Below are 20,038 nucleotides of genomic sequence, written 5' to 3' on the forward strand. Positions count from 1 at the left end.
GTCTATTGTAGAAGACATACTGTTATAGTGCCACTTTTAGAGATAAAAGAAAATATCATAAGAGAGGCAATAAACTGCAGAGGGAACATACATTTTGTAAATAGTTGAATATATAACATAGAATTGTCGTCAGGGGGGGGGGGGGGACGAGAGCGAGAAGGGGCATCAGATTTCATGAAAACTCCATGACTTATCTCGGTATCAGATTAAGGACCAAAATGTAAACTCTCATAGGAGTTCAGCGAGATTAAGAAGAACATAGTTTAAGAAAACGCTCTTCCCCATCCCCCCATCAAACAGGTCAATTATAACATTAAGTAACAGCAATTAAATCAATAATGTTGTAGGATATAATAAGCAAGTATGCCTAATTAAAAACAGGTAACATGAAATATAACTATGGTATTTGAATTGGTGTAAGCAGTAAAACAGAACTGACAAGACTACAGGCAATGGTCTCCAGAAGGGATCCAGTGATCAATATTTATAAACGTGATGATAAGATGAGTGGTTGAACAATGGATTTAGCAATCCAGGGGAGGGACCAACAATGAAATAGGTATTTAGAACCTGTGAGAGGCTATCGTGTGAATAGTGTAACAGTACATGGAGTCATAGTGAGGCAAAGTACATGAGTGGAACCTGAACCTGGTGGAAGTGTTGTAGACGAGATCTGGAGACCATTATTCGGAAAATTCTACGACCGTTGCCAGACTGGTGTCGGGGCAGGCGATCTCTGTGTGGTTGGTGAAGGTGTTGCCATCGGTTCAGCATCTTGAAGAATACCGAAGCGCTTGAGCAGGTCGATGCCTTGGTCGGGCGTTTTTACTGAGTGGGTGCGACCATCCTTTGAGACTATCAATTGAAAGGGGAAACCCCATTTATATCTAATGGAATGGTTGCGTAGTGCTTTTGTAACGTTGATCAAGTCCCTTCTTTTCTTGAGAGTAGAGGGGGCTAGATCTTGGTACAGTTGAAGGTTTGACTCCACATAGGAGATCGATTGAACATTTCTTACGGAAGACATTATTCTTTCTTTGGTTTTAAAGTAATGAAATCTGATAATTACATCCCGGGGAGGTTGATCTGAAGAAGGTTTAGCCCGGAGGGCCCTGTGGGCTCTATCTAGGTGAAGCATATCTGAAGACAGTTCGGGAATCAGTTGTAAGAAAAGTCCATTGAGGTAGTCAGGGAGGGCGTCCGTGGTAACGGATTCAGGAACATTTTTAATGCGGATGTTGTTCCGTCTATTGCGATTTTCCAGATCCTCAAGGTGATCTTTGTAGGTGTTAAATTCAGCCTTGAGGTCGACGATTTCTTTGTCAGTTGATTGTTGATGTTGCGTAACTGCATCCAGTTGTTGTTCAATCTGATCTGTGCGGGTACCCAGTTCAGCGATTTCTGAACGAATCTCAGCAACTATAGAACGCATTTCAGATTGGATGGTTTTTGTGACAATATTTATTATCTCCTGTGGAGATAGGGGTAAATCTGCAACGGATGTGTCATCGGAGTCTGAATCCGGGTCCGTTTGGTGAGTATTTGTTTTAGGACGACCGTTGGCTTTTTCCAGCGCTTTCATAATGGTATTTTTTGGAGTATTAATTGCTTTTTTTTGTTTGTGAGACATGTTTGAGGATGTAGTAAAGCGTATGACAAATCACCACCAAGGGAAACACCAGTAAATATATACAGAGATAAGAAAGTCAGCCACTGGTGCAGAATGTAAATCAGAATATTTACTGTATTTATAGCAGGGTCACTGCTTAGCAGGTAGTGAATACTCGCTCATGTGAATACTTCCTCCCCCACCATCAGTTTTATTAGTAGGATATCATTTTTTGGATTAAAGATGAGCTCAGAATGAAATTAGTGAGGGTTTGCTGTGTTGTTCCAGAGCAATACCAAAAGCCGTCACTAGATGGCAGACTTTGCTTATTGTTGCTTAATCCAGTGAGTCACGTCAATAGAATGTAGTGGAAACTAAGTGACAGAGATCAGATTACAGTCATACGGAGATTTATGAGCAGAGGCAGAAAGGAGTAATTTAGCTAATCTCCCTTGATCTCGGGTACAGAAGATTGCAGCCGTACAGTGTGTAAAGCCTGAGACAGAGGTGCTGGGACCAGATGAGAATGAGTTAATAGAGGAATGTTTCTCCTTACCAACGGCTGGACTCCTCCCTCTCCTGACTCACTGAAGGAATCCCAGCAGACACTGCCAAGCTCAGCTCACCGGAAAAGAAGGAGATAATGGTGCCTGAGGACTTCAGAACTTTCGGTTTCACTTCTCTAAGTCCCCTCAAGTCACAGAGAGCAGTAGAGGGACTCAAATAGGTGGATTAGACCCTGGTTGATCTAGGAGGTAAGTGAGACACTCACTACAGGAACTTCTGATCGTGGGATACAGCGTGTCTCAAGCGTGGTATTTCTTAGTTTCTCCTGGCGATTGTGAAGATCTGCTGTGCAGGGAGGGTAGGGGATAGATAGCCCGTTTCTTGCTTGCCTGAAAAACCACGGGGGTCCTCAGTAACCACCGGTAGTCTCCTGCTAGAAGCCCACAGTGTTTAACACAGATGCCTGTTATAGTCAGTGGGACACTGAGCAGGTGGGCAATCTCTTCCAGGGAGAGTATAGTGCTTTTCTGTGTGGTAGAATCGATCCTATGTTGTCAATAGATGGTATAAATTGGCTTTTTTAGACAGAGCTCAGGATATGTGCAGCTATCTCGAATGGCTGCCAGGCCACGCCCCCAGAAACTTTTCTTTATGTATATTTTGAACCATATAAAAATGTGATATTCTTGGAAAATTCATATTTAAATATTTACTTGCTTCTCAGGGCCTGATCAACCAAAAGACTGGTCAAACTGCACCATTAGGCGCTGGATCCCGAGGAGGCACCACCTGATTTTCCCACTCTTTTTTCCCTCCCCTTCTATTTTTTTCCCAGTCCCTGCAGTGAAGGCTGCTTGAACTCATCAGGTCCAGCCCTGATCTAAAAGGGGTGACCCAGAAGTCATCTTTACATTACAGGCAGCCTGGCAGCAAATCCAATTGCTGTTAGCTGTTTGTCAGTGTGGGCCTATGTTCTTAGTCTTTATTTCCCCACCCTCTATTTCCTATCAACTCTCCCTGCTTTTTACTCTTAAAATAATTGTTTTTATTGTCTGTTTTATTGTGATTTGTTTTTCTAGCATTATATTGGTCAGTTTATTGAACTCACTTTTCTATTATTATAATATTAAACAGCATACTTGTGATGCCTCTTTTTCATTGCATTAAAACTATTTTCACATGTTAAGACTTATTGCTGTACAAACTGTGTATGACCAACACTAACAATTGGATATAATCCTTTACGATTGGCTGGTGCTAAATCTGGCGTCAGAGTGACTACACACCTTTTGGACTCACAATGATGTGCCGCAAAGCAGGTCTAAGGGTCCCACACACAACAGGATCAAGAGCCACGTTACTTTGAAAGGAGCAGTGACCTGTAGTCAATCAGCAGAAGTACTGTATGACTTAGTCACTGACTGACTGCAAATGCCTTTCTGCCAAAGCCGGAGTCCTTTAACAGACAAACAGCCCACCACCAAGTAACCGAACTATTATTATTATCAGTTATTTATATAGCGCCACTAATTCCGAAGAGCTGTACAGAAAACGCATTCACATCAGTCCCTGCCCCATTGGAGCTTACAGTCAAAAATCCCTAACAAACACATAAGCACACACAGACAGACAGACAGAGATAGAGAGAGAGTTTACAGTCTAAATTCCCTAACATACACAAACACACAGTCAGACAGACAGACACACAGAATAGGGTAAATTTTTATAGCAGTCAATTAACCTATCAGTATGTTTTTGGAGTGTGGGAGGAAACTGGAGCACCCGGAGGAAACCCATGCAAATACAGGGAGAACATACAAACTCCAACTACAACCCCTGACCTCCCATATATCTCAATAAAAATCCACAAAACCCTTATCTGAAACAGGAACACTATCCTTTTTAAATGGGTGACCCTGATTTGTCATAATCAAAGGTTAATTAATAACTAGAGATGGGTGGGCTCGGTACCCTGAGAACCGAACCCGCCCGAACTTGAGGTATCCGAGTCCCGAGCCGAATCGGCTCGGTACTCTCCCGTCGATTCGGAATTCAAAATGAGGCAAAACGTCATAGTGACGTCATCGAATCTCGGAGCTCGGTTCTCGCGATGTTTCAAATGCATAACTATCCGCCTCCACAGTGATCCAGCACCATGTGACAGAGGGAGAGAGAAAGGTTAGGTCGCTGGATTAGAGCAGAAGGAGAACAGGTATTAGAGCAGTTATTAGAGCAGTTATTAGAGCAGGAAGAGAGGAGTATAGAAGAGGCATTTTTCCAAACATTACATACTCTTACGTGTGAAAGCCGAGCTGCAAGAAAACAGTAAGGCATTAGAGGAAAATGTATGCTCAAAATCACAAATGACACCAATCCCTGAGGAGAGTCCATCCACAAGTGGTATGTGTAATCGTGACCATTCTGAAAGTGTAACCATAAAGAAGGGCCCTTTCGGCATTTCTGCTGATGTGTGCCTGAACAGCCCAATTGTAGCTGGTGATACACCAATTGAGGATGACACTTTGAAATTAGAAGAGGATGAGGGGGAGATTTGTGTAGACGACGAGGGCGCTAATGAGGATGTTGATGAGGATGAGGTTGTTTGTGTAAGTCCTGCACCAGTGCCAGCAGTGTGGCACCAGTGAGAGCAGTTTTGGCACGTGAGGTTCTGGCATGAAATTGCACTTTCCAAACAGAAGCAGGGATGACGCAGGCGGCAGACCACAACAGTTTGACATCTGAGCTGGTTTGACAGATTTTACCAAAAAATGTTTGACCTTGCCCATAACTCCAACCAATCCTACTATTAACATGCAAAGGATGGTGGAGGATTATTTTCAAGAGTTAATTGATATGGAAATGTCAGACAGCCCCTTTCCATACTGGGGCATTTCTATTTTACGTGCAGTCTTTGCAGGCTGCTGTTTTGTCAATTTCACTATAAGTGTAGGGTGTAATCTAGACCCAAACAGAAATCTGCTTTGGGCATTTCTATTTATGGTACAGTCTTTGCAGGCTGCTTCTTTCTCTATTTAACTATAAATTTAGGGTTTAAAATACAGACAGACACCCAACTGCCTTTTTTGCTATGAATGTCAATAGCTCTTTGTAGAAAGTTGCCTGTTACACTGGATTGGTGTGTGTAGCTGTAGAATTAAGGAGGGCCTAGCAGGGATTAAACAGTATTTTTCATTATTTGCACTAATAAGGTTTGGGAATAATATAGACCCAAACAGAACATCTGCTTTGGGCATTTCTATTTTATTGTACAGTCTTTGCAGGCTGATTTTTTTTCTATTTCAATTTTAATGTCTGGGAATAATGTAGACCTAAACATAACATCTGCTTTGGGCATTTATATTTTATTGTACAGTCTTTGCAAGCTGCTTCTTTTTCTATTTTAATTTTAATGTCTGGGAATAATCTAGACCCAAACAGAAAAGCTGCTTTGGGCATTTCTATCTTATTGTACAGTCTTTTCAGGCTGCTTCTTTTTCTATTTCAATGCTTGGGGTGTGACATATTCCCCTGTTCCAAAAAATCTATTTTCTGGTGTTTAAATTATTATATACCGGCACTATATATTTCTGAATTTGCACTACAAGTGTTTTGGGTCTCATTAAAATGGAAACAGAAAAGCTGCTTTGGGCATTTCTATTTTATTGTACAGTCTTTGCAGGCTGCTTCTTTTTCTATTTCAATTTTAATGTCTGGTAATAATCTAGACCCAAACAGAACATATGCTTTGGGAATTTTTATTTTATTGTACAGTCTTTGCAGGCTGATTTTCTTTCTATTTAACTATAAGTGTAGGGTGTAATATACAGTTAGACACCCAATCTGCCTTTTTTTCTATGGATTTCAATAGCTTTTTTTAATGCGTTGTCTGGCACCCTGGATTGGTGTGTGTCTAATAAAAGCACACATCCCGGGGAGGTCAGCGCTCATTGACATTTATTAGTGGTATAATTAGCTCACTTATCCAAGAAACAGGTGGAGCACTAAATTATGTTATTTTAGCACCAAAAAAATTTTTTTTTTTAACAAATTGCAAAACAAAACCAAACAAAGCCAAAACCAGAACCAGAACACGCAAAGGGCGGTTTTGCCAAAACTAAAACCAAAACATGAAGGTAATCCAGGTCCAAAACCAAAACCAAAACACGGGAGTCAGTGAGCATCTCTATTAATAACCAACCCACCAAGTGACCAGCTACATTTCCCGTGGACCTATTGTCACGATAGCCAGATAATGGGAATGGTCTAGATTGCTGCTAAAGTTACAGCTTACCCCCAGAGAGGTGGGGAGTCTAATGGAGAAGAGGTGTTCACCAGGGATTCCTGCAAGGGAATATGGCCTTAGCTGCTCTCAACTGCAGGTTGCAGTCCTCTAGAGGGTGCAGAGCAAATAATGCGCAGAACCACCAAATAGCTGTTAGGAAGAACAGCAGTAGTAGTGAAGAGATGCACTGCAGAGAGGTGGAGCACTGAGTTCCACAGAGGTGTATAACTCTGGAACAGGACCAATCATGACGATGCTCTGCAGTGGAGCCACAAGTCTTGACTGTGAGATAAGCTGATCGGATAAGGTGGTGAAGCGATGAACTAGAGAGAGCAATAGCACTGAGATCCACACAGGTGTTATAACGCTAGAACAGGGCCAATGATGAGCGATGCTCTGCGGCGATAATGCTAGGAAGCAATGAGCTGCACAGGTAAATGCTGATAAGCGATGAGCTACACAGGTAATATTGGGAAGCGATGAGCTACACAGGTAATGCTGAGTAGCAATGAGCTGCACAGGTAATTGCTGAGAAGCGATGATCTGCACAGGTAATGCTGAGTAGCAATGAGCTGCACAGGTAATTGCTGAGAATCAGTGAGCAGCATAGCTATTGCTGAGAAGTGGTGAGCTGCACAGGTAATTACTGAGAAGCCGTGAGCAGCACAGGAATTCTGAGTAGCGATAAGCTGCACCATCCACAATGTCAGGAACAACATGAGTCAGAGGGAATGCTTCATATCAGGTAGAGAGACCTGATGATGTGACACCCATTAAAGGGTGGAGGGTCCTTATAAAGTGAACTGGCTGAAGATGAACCAATCACTGCGAAGCAGAGGTTTTGAAGGTTCCCAGGGTAACGCATGCGCAGACCACTAGGCAAGATGGCGTCTGATGATAGAGGAACGCCAGTCTGAACAGCAGATAGCGGTAACCAAGGGAAACCAAAGCCCACAATGAACCACATGGAGAGAAACTGGCGAGCTGCATGATACTTATTAACTTTCTTATCAAGACTCCTCATAATGGGGCAAGAATATTAACCATCCAGGAGAGCCTGGGGATGACTTCTGACCAAAACAGAGTTACCACCGGCCATGTTACCAACAAAGGAATGAAGGATGACCATCCCGACCCCCTTCTACCCAACCATCTCACAGCCACAGGGTTGGAAAAGATGGCTCAGTCCTGAACCAATTGGTGTCTGCATACCCAGTACACATACAAATGGCCAACTACCCATATCCTGATCTTCTTATTGTACATACCTAGAAACCAAAACAAAGCAATTCCACATCAAACCTTGGCTATAGCCATCCACCAATAGCCACCACCAGGGTGGACTAGGAAAACAAATGGGGGGGAGGGGTGAAGGGGCACTTTATGAAGGTAAAAAGCCATAAAACCTCTGAGGCACATAGCTAATCAGGCTTTGATCTGGGGAAAAAATAGGAAAAATCCTTTCATGTCCTTACTAAAAGCAACAAGCAGCAAAGCCCTGGGTTAACAGAGGAGGGTAGAAAATACTGTGCGTGCACCCAATATTTCTAAAGCCTTATGTAAATTTGTAGGCTGCAGACTTCCATCTATCCAGGGATTTAATGACTGTAATGGACGAGCCCATCTCGGTTGCAGCAGTACCTGCCTCAATCCAAAAGGTTGCCGTAGAGAGCCGGGTCTAGATCTTCGTATTTCAAGGAAAGCACGAATAGCGCATAGAACTAAAATTTAGGGGGGCCAATTAGCATGAATCAACCAGAGTTGTATGTGATTCGATGGAAGCCCAACACCAGTTGCCAAAATGTTTTTTCAAAGACCTCTGACCTGTAGTCAGACAGCAAGTAATGCCGCACTAGATCTATCTATGAATCCAATAGTTGCAGTCGACTCCCAGATTAAAAATTTACATAACAGTAATAGTATCTTTTCTGTTAATTTTAACTGTGTGTATAATCACGGTGAGGTGCTACCACCTAGAACAGAATAGCTTCACAAAACTAGAAGAGCAAACAAGTGTTACAATGTTTTGCAGAACCTAAATGCTGTCATGTAATTGTACCATGAGGTAAATTCAGAGGTAGTACTCACCAGTAACCTGAACCTATAGTAACAATAAATATAGCGGTCTAACGAAGTTATTTAAATGTGTAAAGTGAAGTGGGTAAAATTAGACCTTCTCATTGTTATAATATTCATCCAGAATATATGTCATAATAGATCCCAAAATGGAAATCAGTGTAGGGTAAGCTGGGAACGTTCCTATTGTTATAGTATGTGTCTATAAAGTATGTCATAATATATCTTCAAAAATGAAAATCAGTGTAGGGTAAAAAAATTAGATAAGCATTTCCCCAAATTAGAAATCAGTGTAAGTTAAATAACTGAGATAAGCTCCTTAGCAAACACGGGTTAACGATCTGTTTACACTCTACAATCGCAAAATCATTGCTTATAGATTGATTGGTAATTCAGAGTCTGCTAATAATAACACACATAATATTCTCTGAGCCATAGAGTAGTTATTTCTCATACTTAGCAATTCACTGAGTGGTGGTTAGCCATGGGAAACCAGCTATCCATGCCAGTGCGCAGCACCTTAAACTAAATAAAAACTGTGTAATTTGTGAAGATATCCACAGTCTATGATAGATATACTGAAATGTACAATGAAATGAGCTGTCTGACATTGGGACCGGTTCCCCTAGATGCAAGAGTAGATCTAAGCTTGTGCCAACCAATCAACAGCAACTTAAGAATCACACACAGGCTATAGGGGTACCTGCTGTTATGAGCGTCTAGTTGCTATCCAATAACGATTGTCCACTTCCAGTGATGTGGTTCCAAAGCACAATTTGATTTATTAGCCAAAAGTAGCAGAGTAACAAGTGAGAATAAAATAAGTACAGCCATTACTTATCGCAGGTGATCTGGATCCAGTGTACAGTCATTCAGGTCTGAAGGCTGTGGTCAAGTAGACTGAACACTGGTCCCAGAGCCCCCACTTATATACTGTCAGTGATACAGTGAAAACAATCCAGATGATGTGGCTTGCTTCCATAGGTTCAGGCTTCAGGAGGGTCCAGTGTAATGCAGGTCATTGGCCAGTTCAAACGAAAATATTCAAGGGTGGGGGTCAGCTCTCCTGGAGATGCTTTGCAATTTTCCCGCCAAGAACCAGTTTAAACTAGTCTATTTACATTACAAAGACAATATCATTCTAATCATTTATTCCCTACAATCTATAACTACCATACGCAAGGTGAGATCCGTTTGGCGATTGAACCGGACGTCTGCAAATAAATTGGGGATTAGAATGATACCAGACATGATATGTTTCCTGTAACCTGAACCTTAGATTTCACTAACATGTATATAACCTTATAATATCAACCATAAACTCTGCTACATTTATACACAAATATCTATGTGTTGCAACTACATTTAATATGAGTTAATTATAAGTGTAATGTCTGCATGTAAATGCATGTATAAATGTTTGCCACATGTTGCGGTTAGTTACGCTTCTCCACGCCATAGCGTGCTATTCGCATAACTTCAAACAAAGACAATCAAGTTGTTATATATTAATTGAAATTGACTATATCCAATTATCTGACTTCGACATGCCTATTGTATTAACTATTACCTATAGATTCCCTTCATGTAATCAAACAATGATAAATACACATACAACCTTGTCTGGATATAGCCATATAAGATAGTTGTCATTTATGAAACATGTATAAGAAAATAGCATATTAATACGCCATAAATTAGATAATAAAAATAGAAATGCCTGTATATGAGATAATCAATTACAAATCAAACAATTTAGTGTTGATGGCATGGAGGTAAGAGTTTTAGATATATGTATTAAAGGCAAAACACACATTTAGGGCTAGATTTATTAAGCTGCGGGTTTGAAAAAGTGGGGATGTTGCTTATAGCAACCAATCTAAATAAATGAAAGCTAGAATCTGATTGGTTGCTTTTTCAAACCCGCAGCTTATTAAATCTAGCCCTTAGACTGGAGAGGCGCGCCAACCCTCCCCTTTGTTGGAAACGTTGTCCCAATGCCAGTAGGCCCTGCGACTCCATCCAATTACATTAAGGCCAACCAGATTGCCACATCCAGTGCTAAGTTAGGTTGGACACTGAGCTCAACTATAAAATGGTCGCCATACAGACACCATACTAACTCCTCCTCATAAATAAAATGTCATTTCTCAGATGGAGATAACGAAACATGTTCTAGCTTGATAGATGGGCATGTAATAGCCTCAACAGACTAAGCAGGTCCTGGTCAGTGTTTGAAGAGTCAGGACTATATTATCATGAGCTGTTGTGTTGTGTAGAGAAATGTAGTGTCTGCGTCATACTCTCCGGATATACGTCAGCTGTCTCGTGTGCATGGGGTCCCTTTGCTCCCGTATGTCATGCTCAATGGTGTCATTCATTAGCTACTGTTCCATATGATCCGTTCTGAAGATCCAATGCACACCCTGAAAATGTTCTTTACCCCGCAGCATCTGTGGTACTAAAATGGGAAACGTGTTAGAACCTGACAGTGTGTGCTCCTGTAATCTGTGGGAGCCTAATAAATGAGGTTGGGCAACCCATAGCACACAGGGATAATGTGTGCAGGCACCAAAACCAGAGGGGCAGGGGTGGAGGAGCTCCTATTTATGATGAGAGAGGGGTGGAAGGTGAAGGGGGCACTTGGGGAGGCTGAGGAGCAGGGGGTGCAAGGGCATAAACAGGTATATGTGTGGCAGTACTAAGGTCAGAGATGCATGGAAAAGGGAGAGGCTGCAAGGTGGGGGGAGGGCAGGGAAGGAGTGGTGCAGTTTTATGTTTTGTATGATTATTTTTTATTAATCAATATATTTTTATTTGCAGATAACTATATTTTTATTTGTTAATTTTTTGGCTTTTTAAACATCTGTCGCTCGCTAGTATGTATGGAGAGTGAGAGGTGGGGGATTACCCCCAATACCGCCTGTGACAAACCTTCACACAGCCCAGAGAGCTGAGCACCATGCTGCTCACTTGTCAGGATCTGCCTTCAGCTTTTCTGCAGCATTGCATCTGCATGCTGCTTTGCATTGGCAGGTCCTGCCTCTGGGACTATATTGGACTTGTTACATTGAATGTATTATCTGGCAGTACCTCTTTTCCCCTGGAAATCCGCTATTGGGCCTTGCTTCTTCTTACTACTAAGGGTTAACCTGCTGCACTAATTAATGAACCTGGTGGTTCCTTATTTACCTCTGCCTCTTAAACTTACCTGTGCTGGTCATTGTTGTTATGTTGCTGTTCTTTATCTATGTGTTTATGTGTGTTCGACTTATGTCCTCTTTAGTAATTGTTTTCATCTGTCCATACAAAATAAACAATCATGAAAATAAATAAATAAAATACAGCTTGAGGTAATGGGGAGCATGATCACTGTATTGTGTGACGGATATAAGAATGCACTATGGTCTATGGGGCTGGTAGATGTTAATATCTGATTATAGCTCTTTGACACCAATTGTGGTTTTATTTTAATTAATTTGCTTAATATTGTTCTTAAGCAATTGATTATAAAATAAATCATTAAGCTGTGATGAGACCAGTTTCTCAAGAGCTTGTATTTCATCAATTTAAACAAACAATACTATACAAAAATATATGTAATATGGCTATCATTTTAGACAAATACATGGGCAATACTGTGTGCAATACTGTTAGGTGCATGCAGTTCTCCCTTCATGAGCAGAGTAGCATGAAGAGTAACCTCCCAACTGTCCTTACGGGACAACTAAGCGGGACTGTCACCCAAATTCAGTACTGTCCAATAGCTTCAGGACAGTTGGTAGACTGTCCTGGTCTCTCCTGTCTGTATGTGCAGCTTTCACTATCTGTGTGTGCTGGTGTCTTAAGTTCAGTTGCTCCTTGTGTAGATACTGGAATGCTGATGACCTATTTGGAAAAAAGACAGGTATTTAAAATTTAGAAAGCTTCAACCAGCTCCGGCGTTAAATCCCTAGAACCCATGTTTAATAATTATGGATCACTCCCTTCAACCAGCCCCAACTATTAAATTAAATAGAATGAATTGTGTTAACATTTAATAAATAGATATATTTCCCTCTAACTAGCCCTAACATTAAAATAATAGCATACACAAATAATAAATATAACTATTTCCCACAAACATCCCCAACATTAAATAATTTATATTCACATAATAAAAAGTCCTCCTTCTCCCCAAGTTCAGCCCCACATTCAATTAATAGACCCCAAACCACCCTAAAATAAAATAAAGTCCTATGTATGCTAGATGAAAAGTATTTTCTTTGCACACAGAATAATAAACTAATTTGCACCCCTTGCATTATAACTAGAAATGCTCAGGCTCGATTCCTCGAGAACCGAACATACCCGAACTTAGGGGATCCGAGTACCGAGCCGAGTCGGCTTTGTACTTTCATGCTTTTTCGGAATCGAAATCGAGGCAAAATTTCATTGTTACGTCGTCGGAACTCGGATCATGGGAGTTTTGAAATCCATAAATACCGCCCTCCATGGCGATCTAGCGCCATTTGAGAGAGGTACACAGAAGGGGTAGCCCATACTGTAGAGCAGTTGGTCAGGCAAATAGATTAGAATTGAAAGAGGAGGGTGGTAGCATTGTTCAACAAAGTATACAGTGACATTCAGGAGAGCTCCACTGCTCAATTGCTAAATCTCATTGCAGAAAAATACAAATAACAGTGCTTACAGGGTTAATGTATTCTGCAGTCAAATTCTACTGTGTTATATACTGTGTACATATTTGCCACAGTTCCCCTGTAAGGGAACTGTTAAAAACACAACTAGTCTACAGCAGCAGGCTGCAGACAGGTCTAAAGGTTCCATGGGATCCTCTTTTAGCACACACACACACACACACAGGTGTTCCACATGGGTGTGATTGGTTTGCTGTGATTTGTTGCAGTACTTGGGGTGGAGGATAAAGACACCGTCTGTATGTGTGGGTGGGACCACCGATGCCAGTAAGTGGCCAGCCTTGCAGACAGGGAAGTTATGTCTAGCCAAATGTAGATGGTGGGGATTTTGTGCACTATTTCTGGAAATAATTGCTGAACCAGTGTTGGAACTGTTTTACCATCCTGAAAACTGCTAATATACAGTTAAATGGTTCAGCATACCTGTGTCCGATTCCTGTGAATGCTGCACTTCTCACAATACATAACACACAAAGAGGAGAGCTGCAGTGTTAAATCTCATTGCAGAAAAATACAAATAACAGTGCTTCCAGGGTTGATGTAATTTTGCATTCAAATTCTACTGTTATATACATAGCACACAAAGAGAAGAGCTCCAATGCTAATTGCCATTGCTGAAATACAAACCATAGGCCCTGCAGGCTTTTCTCGTGAATTTAATACAAAAAAGGTTCCTCCCTTAATTAGCGCTTCTCTTAAAATGCAGCCACAGTAACACACTTAAAGTGCAGCCTCACTTAATATAACCAAAAAAATGTGTCAACCACAGGTGCAATGACAGTAACAAAATAGAAATAATTAATTCACATAAGGTGTAAAATTCCTTATAAAATATCTATTTCCAATAAAAGGAAATACAGTCTATTATCTTGTCATAGTTGGTAGTCCATGAATGTATTTGTCCTTTTTTTTTTTTTTTTCTCTCTTTCTCTCCAATGACATGTGAAACAACTCCAATGTTGACGAATTGGAAGGAACTATCTTTATAGTAGTAGCCATTGCGGGCCGTGTTGCTGTTAAGAAATGATGATCAGTTGCCTAGCGACAGCATCTGGACTCTTCTCCCTGTCAGGAGGCAATGGGCGGCTCCCTGATCTCAGCTGGATTCTTTAGTATTCTAACATGATGTTCGTATTGAATTCATCTGAAATCAGCTGGTAGTTCATTGGTTCTAGTTGGTTGCCATGCTAATGCTAACCAGCGTCCTTTCATTTGTTTGCTTACTCTCGGACAGTTGCTAGGCTGCCCCAGCTGTCTAATTGACCCCAAAATAGATGCTACACTTATGCAACTGATTACATTTGCACTCTTATTGGTTCATCTTCCTGTAAACTAATGATGATGATAGTTCCTGCTTAATCTAGTGTGCCTTATATCCTGATCTGATTCTGTCTCTTAGTGTTTGACTTGTTTAAGTGGAATTACCGTCTTATCCTGCTCCTGACATAGGTTTGTTGTGTTACTTTTCATTAACCCTTGTTAGTCCGACTCTCAGCTTGTTTGGACTGTTCTGCTACCTTCAAGGTTGCTCACTACCTCCTTCAGTGTTCTGTCAACTTCATTGGTAATAGTGTGATCAACAGCTACTACTACTCAAAGGGGGGGGGCAACTGAGTACTGTGGAACATATCTAGTTCCTTGGCAAAGGGGCTGGTAGTTGAGGTTCACATGACATTTTGCCATTAACAGTGGCCTTTTTCTGACTGCATACAACAAACAGCACTTAGGCGCAGGTAATGCCTCTTTGTGCTCACAGTGCTGGCATCATCATCGCCGCCGGGCACGCCTCAGGTACTATATTAACACTGATCGTTGATTTGCAGATTGTGTGCCTGACACAGGTGTCTACCATTATTACTTGTTCTCGATGCTGTTCTGTGTACCAGAACTTTGGATTGATCCTGACGAAAAGTCCCAGATCTTCCCAATACCTATTTTTTACTACACCAATGCCATGAACCCTATGGGTGCCAAATAGAAAAAACTTATTTCCAGCAGTCTATAATACTCGAACTTGTGAAGATACCAGAGTAACTGTCTCTTTCTTTAATTCCTGGTTGATCAGATCCTTGGCTTCAGACCTGACAACAAATACAGTCTGCTGCCAGGCATTACATTTTTGCACTACTTTGAGTACCATACATTTTACTGAGGGACATTATCCCAATTTGGTGCTGTTTCCCTAACACTGACATCATTGTGGACAGCTACAATTCACAGCTACCAAGCTTCAGTTACATATGTTTTTGAGTCCTTTGTGTATTGGTGCTCTACCACTGTCTTTACTTTTAACCTCTGCAGTTCCACCAGTCAATGGGGTCTATGACCTAGAGCAATAGCTGCACAGTTCATCTGCAGAGTACAATATTCTCACCTTTTCCTATACTTGGATGAATCTAATTTAGGTAAGGATTAGCAACCACAGACAGTTCAATGCATCAGGTCTAGACTACTGAAAAAAAATCCAGGTTTATACCTTTTAAAGTGTGGTAATGGTTTTAAGTACTTGATTGACAAACATGACTTGTTGCCATGTTTTTAATATGTGACCAGCTTACTTGGATTTTATTTAGGTTCCTGGGTACTCAATTAATTACTTGGAATTTACTATGGAATAATTGACATACCAGCATTTATTTATTTTCAGCAAATTTAACAGTGGTCATACCCATGTATGATAACAATGCTGGTATTGTATTGAGCAGTGACAGCCAGTAATTTAAAACTTCTATTATAATAAGGATAAATATAGCCAAGTTATGATAATGTACTTACTAATGAATGTATTTGGTCATTTTTAAGTTTTTCTAATCTTGTTAATTATGTCTGCCAACAACACTCACTTGAGCTTGCGTGGCAGTTTTGCGACAGAGGGTTTATCACTACACAACCAGCTGCTCTGTCTAAAATTATTTAAAGATCCTAAAAATTATAATTCATGCTGTCTATTAATCCAAAACTGACACCACCCAGATTTTGTGATCACACATTGAGGAAGATTGGAGGAAGATTTAGGATGGGTTAATCCCCTTAATTTACCTTCACAATTTATATCTCACTACAATTAAACTTTAAATGAAGCAGAGTTATCCTAGGCCAAATAATACTCTGTATTTCAGTTAGGTAGCATTTATAATAGCTGCCTGTCTGTGAGTCTGGTAAGAACACAAATACAGAACCTTATTAAATGAGGTTTACTGTGAGAAAATGCATTGCTTAATGTAAAACAATTAAGAAAAAAATGACACACAGTACTATAAAATTTCTTCCAAAATAAAAAGGAGAAATAGAAAAAAAGCTTTCAAAATGTCATATCTGTCACTTGATGATACAGAAACATGAACCTATTCCCCAACAGGAATATGATAATTTTTTTATAGCATATATTAAAATGTCAATGAAAGAATATGGAAGTAAACTTTCCTGAATGTGATATAAATGGATTTCATTCCGATTGCTACATAAGGTGGGCTAGATAGCGAGGAACACTTCCGCCTGTTACAGAATATGTATTGATAAACTAATCATGTTATTTATACCTCTAACCTATACTCTGCTCAAATACAAAGACATCATTGAGTTCCTATTAATAATTTTGAGCACTAGTGGCACTGCAAATGGCCCAAAAAAAGGCTAATTGCAATCGTTACAACAGCCAATTCTTCATATCCACACCCCCATTTCTTGAGTGGCCCTATTGAGTTTAAAAATCCCACTCTGACAATGAACGGGTTTGCCATGAAAAAACAAACTACAGTGAAATGCACATTGGCATTTGCCTCTCCTCCTTTAATTTAAATATAAAATTCTATTTATGTGAGCAATTTGGACATCAACAGAAATCTGGTTAGAATACCATCCAGTCTCTATAACCAGCCCAATCCTGAGTATTAGTTTGAACTAGGTAGTGAGCAAATCATCCCCTCACCTAATGATATACAGGGAACCACATAAATCAAAGTGGCTCTAATCCCTGTAAATAAAAGTGAATGGGATTGGGAACGCAATATTTATCTAAATAATTTTATTTAGTATATTCTAATGACTCCTAAAGATTGGAATCATTATATGAGTGATAATTCAAGGAACTCTTGAAAGGGAAGATAGAACTCTATATACCTATCATAAAGCTAATTAAGAGTGAAGCATTATATAGAAGGGAGATAGGAGAATACACACAAGTTTAACTCACAATTCACCTCTATATTTTGCTGTTTTTACAAGACTATTTTAGTTTTATGTAATAAAGGTTAAGTTTTATTAATAGATGAGGTATACATGACATATTATGTTCAACAATTCAATAAGACTGTAGTGCACCAATTATAGTCAGTTTCTTTCTTCTTTTCTTTTTGTGTTTTGTTTCTTACTGACTGGTGGCACCTCAATACCATTTTAGATGAAGAATTAGCAACACTTAGCAAGTAAAAATATAAGGTTAGATTCCATATGATTTGTAGAAACCGTCTTTTTTATACAAAAATCAATAAACAAATACCAGTGCGACAATAACTTCTCAGTAGTTCAATATTAAATATATAATTTTAGGGACAATATGTTATTACCATGCCTCCACTAAGACATTAGTATTTACTTTCGATATATGTTAGGAGGCTATCTTCACTGATTACACATACTTACAGAAATTGATGCCAGTACGATTTATGTACTTTATATCTTTGATGTATCTCCTTTCCTGGATTATTATATAAGACAGCTAGTACCCCATTTGGGATTTCAAAAGGACTTTGCATCTCCTGACCTGTTGATTTTTCAAAAAGGTAAGCATGTAAACTGAAAGTGCCTATTGAAAATTTAAAATATTATATATTTCTGATGTATCTTGTTGATAATGACATTAAGGTAAATATCTCTCAGATCTATTAAGGTAAGGGTGCATTCTGCTTTCACGTCTTCTAAGTTTGAATAAAGTGATACCCTCTTGATTTTCTTTGCACATATGTGTTTGGTGAGTCATCTTAAATCCAAGATGGGAAAAATCCTTCGCTGTTGTTTTCTACTACGAAGATTCGTGAGTAAAACCCTCTTTGCTTTTTTGCTTTTGGTACCTTGCATATGACATTGGTATGTGTTTTTCTGTTGTATCATTTGCATCAGCTGCAGGTGAGGTGTAAGTGGCAAGTGCTAGTGATGACGGTCGCATATGCATGCTAGAACAGGTTTCTGCAATCAGCAGCAACTGTAAAAATGTATTTTATGTACAGTAAACCTCCTAATAAGTATATTTTATGTAGATTATTTAAAAATATTATATTATTAAGAGGTGGCATTAATTGAATACTTTTCTTTCTGTGCATTCTGCTTGAACTTTAAATTGTACATAGAGTATGTTTTGTAGGTATCCTGCAGAGTGTATTAAACAAGAGAAGTTTCTTCAGATCCGCTCCTTCTGGAATACGGATGTGCGAATGACCGGATAAGGTGCATTTTAAAAAAAATAAATGCACAATACATTGGTTTTTTGCGTGTCTTAATGAATCGGGCCCTATGTGTCTGCCATACCTGAACATAACCATAACGCTCTCCTCACTGCTATAGTTGAGGTCATACACTTTGCAGAAAATCAAATTGCATCCATAGACGTTTCACATATAAAATCAGTAGCTATCATTATATGCTGAAATATTTGAATTAGTTTGCTTCTCTTGATCCCATCTTGAATACATTTTTCTAATTCATTGCCGCAAACCAGCTACTGCTGGTCTTAACACTGTCCTGCCACCATATGCACTCTTCTTGCTTTAAGCTCTATTCACCTATCCAGACCAACCCTGAATGTATTTATATCTTCTAAATGTATGGTTGTCTTTTTTGACATTCTGACTACTGACACATTTGTCTTAGGAAAACAAATTTTCTACTCTATTTGAAAAGGCTACATTCTGCTCAATTTAGTGTTATTTAACATTATTTTGTCAAGATGTGTCAATACCTCCATAATTACTCCATTTACTATTTTGTTTAGTGGAAACACTATGGCTTTCCTTCTTGATTCTTGAAAAACTAAATCTTGAGGGTGTTCTCTCCTCTTTCACATGCTCAATATCCATGACCTTATAAATAGACTGTAAGTACCTTACAGATAGATTTTAATAAATAATCTACCGAGTCTGAATTAAAATTACACTCATCAGTCACAGACTCTGCCTCCTGATCAGAAGCTTCTGAAACTTTTGCTTGTAGTACATAATTTTCTCCTCATTCAGAACTTCACTAAATATGGATCTTGTTCTAATTTCTAATTTGTTTTTAATCTTCTTTTGTGACAAATGTGTCAGCTACAACATCTCTCGTCCATTTTAATAGCTCTGCCATATGAGCAGGAGGCTGTTGTTGCTCACTCTCAGTACAATTAGAGCATCATTTAGCAGTGTATCCCTCTACATTGCTTTATCACATATAGGGCCATTTAGAACTTTCTGCTTCTTAGCGGGGTTCAGGGGCAAACACAGGATTGTCAGGGGGGTTTCCCCCCGCCTAACCGTTTCGGCAGTGCTGTCCTATACAGCAGCCGCGGCGCTGTCAAAGAAGCACCGCGGCTGCTGTATAGGGCAGTGCCACTATGGTGGCCAAATAGTTAGCGCAGGGGGGGTTTCTGGAGACTCAGAAACCCCCCCCCCCCCCCTGCGTGTGCCTCTGGGGTTATGAGCAGATGCTGTGGTAGATTTGCCTTTGATGTCTGTAGACTGAAGAGAATAAGTATTTAGTAATATGTACAAGTAATAAAATTAATCTGACTAAATAGTAATAAAATATAATAATAATAAGCCCCAGGATTTACACCGCTTTCCTGAGATCGATTTTTCTTAATTTCTGTGGCTATCAGTACACTTTATGCAAAATAGT

General features: G+C 39.8%; 1 protein-coding gene across 1 annotated transcript in view; it reads left to right on the forward strand.

Annotated features, from left to right (window-relative positions):
• The first annotated feature begins 1,957 nt into the window (after positions 1 to 1,957).
• LOC142138918 (acidic mammalian chitinase-like) overlaps positions 1,958 to 20,038 on the forward strand; it is a 55,910-nt gene continuing 37,829 nt past the window's right edge. The window contains exon 1 of the mRNA XM_075196032.1: positions 1,958 to 2,364. The gene's annotated coding sequence lies outside the window, so the exon portion shown is untranslated. The remainder of the gene's footprint in view (positions 2,365 to 20,038) is intronic.

Source organism: Mixophyes fleayi, chromosome 2 (genome assembly GCF_038048845.1).
Source record: "Mixophyes fleayi isolate aMixFle1 chromosome 2, aMixFle1.hap1, whole genome shotgun sequence".
Classification (NCBI taxonomy): Eukaryota; Metazoa; Chordata; class Amphibia; order Anura; family Limnodynastidae; genus Mixophyes; species Mixophyes fleayi.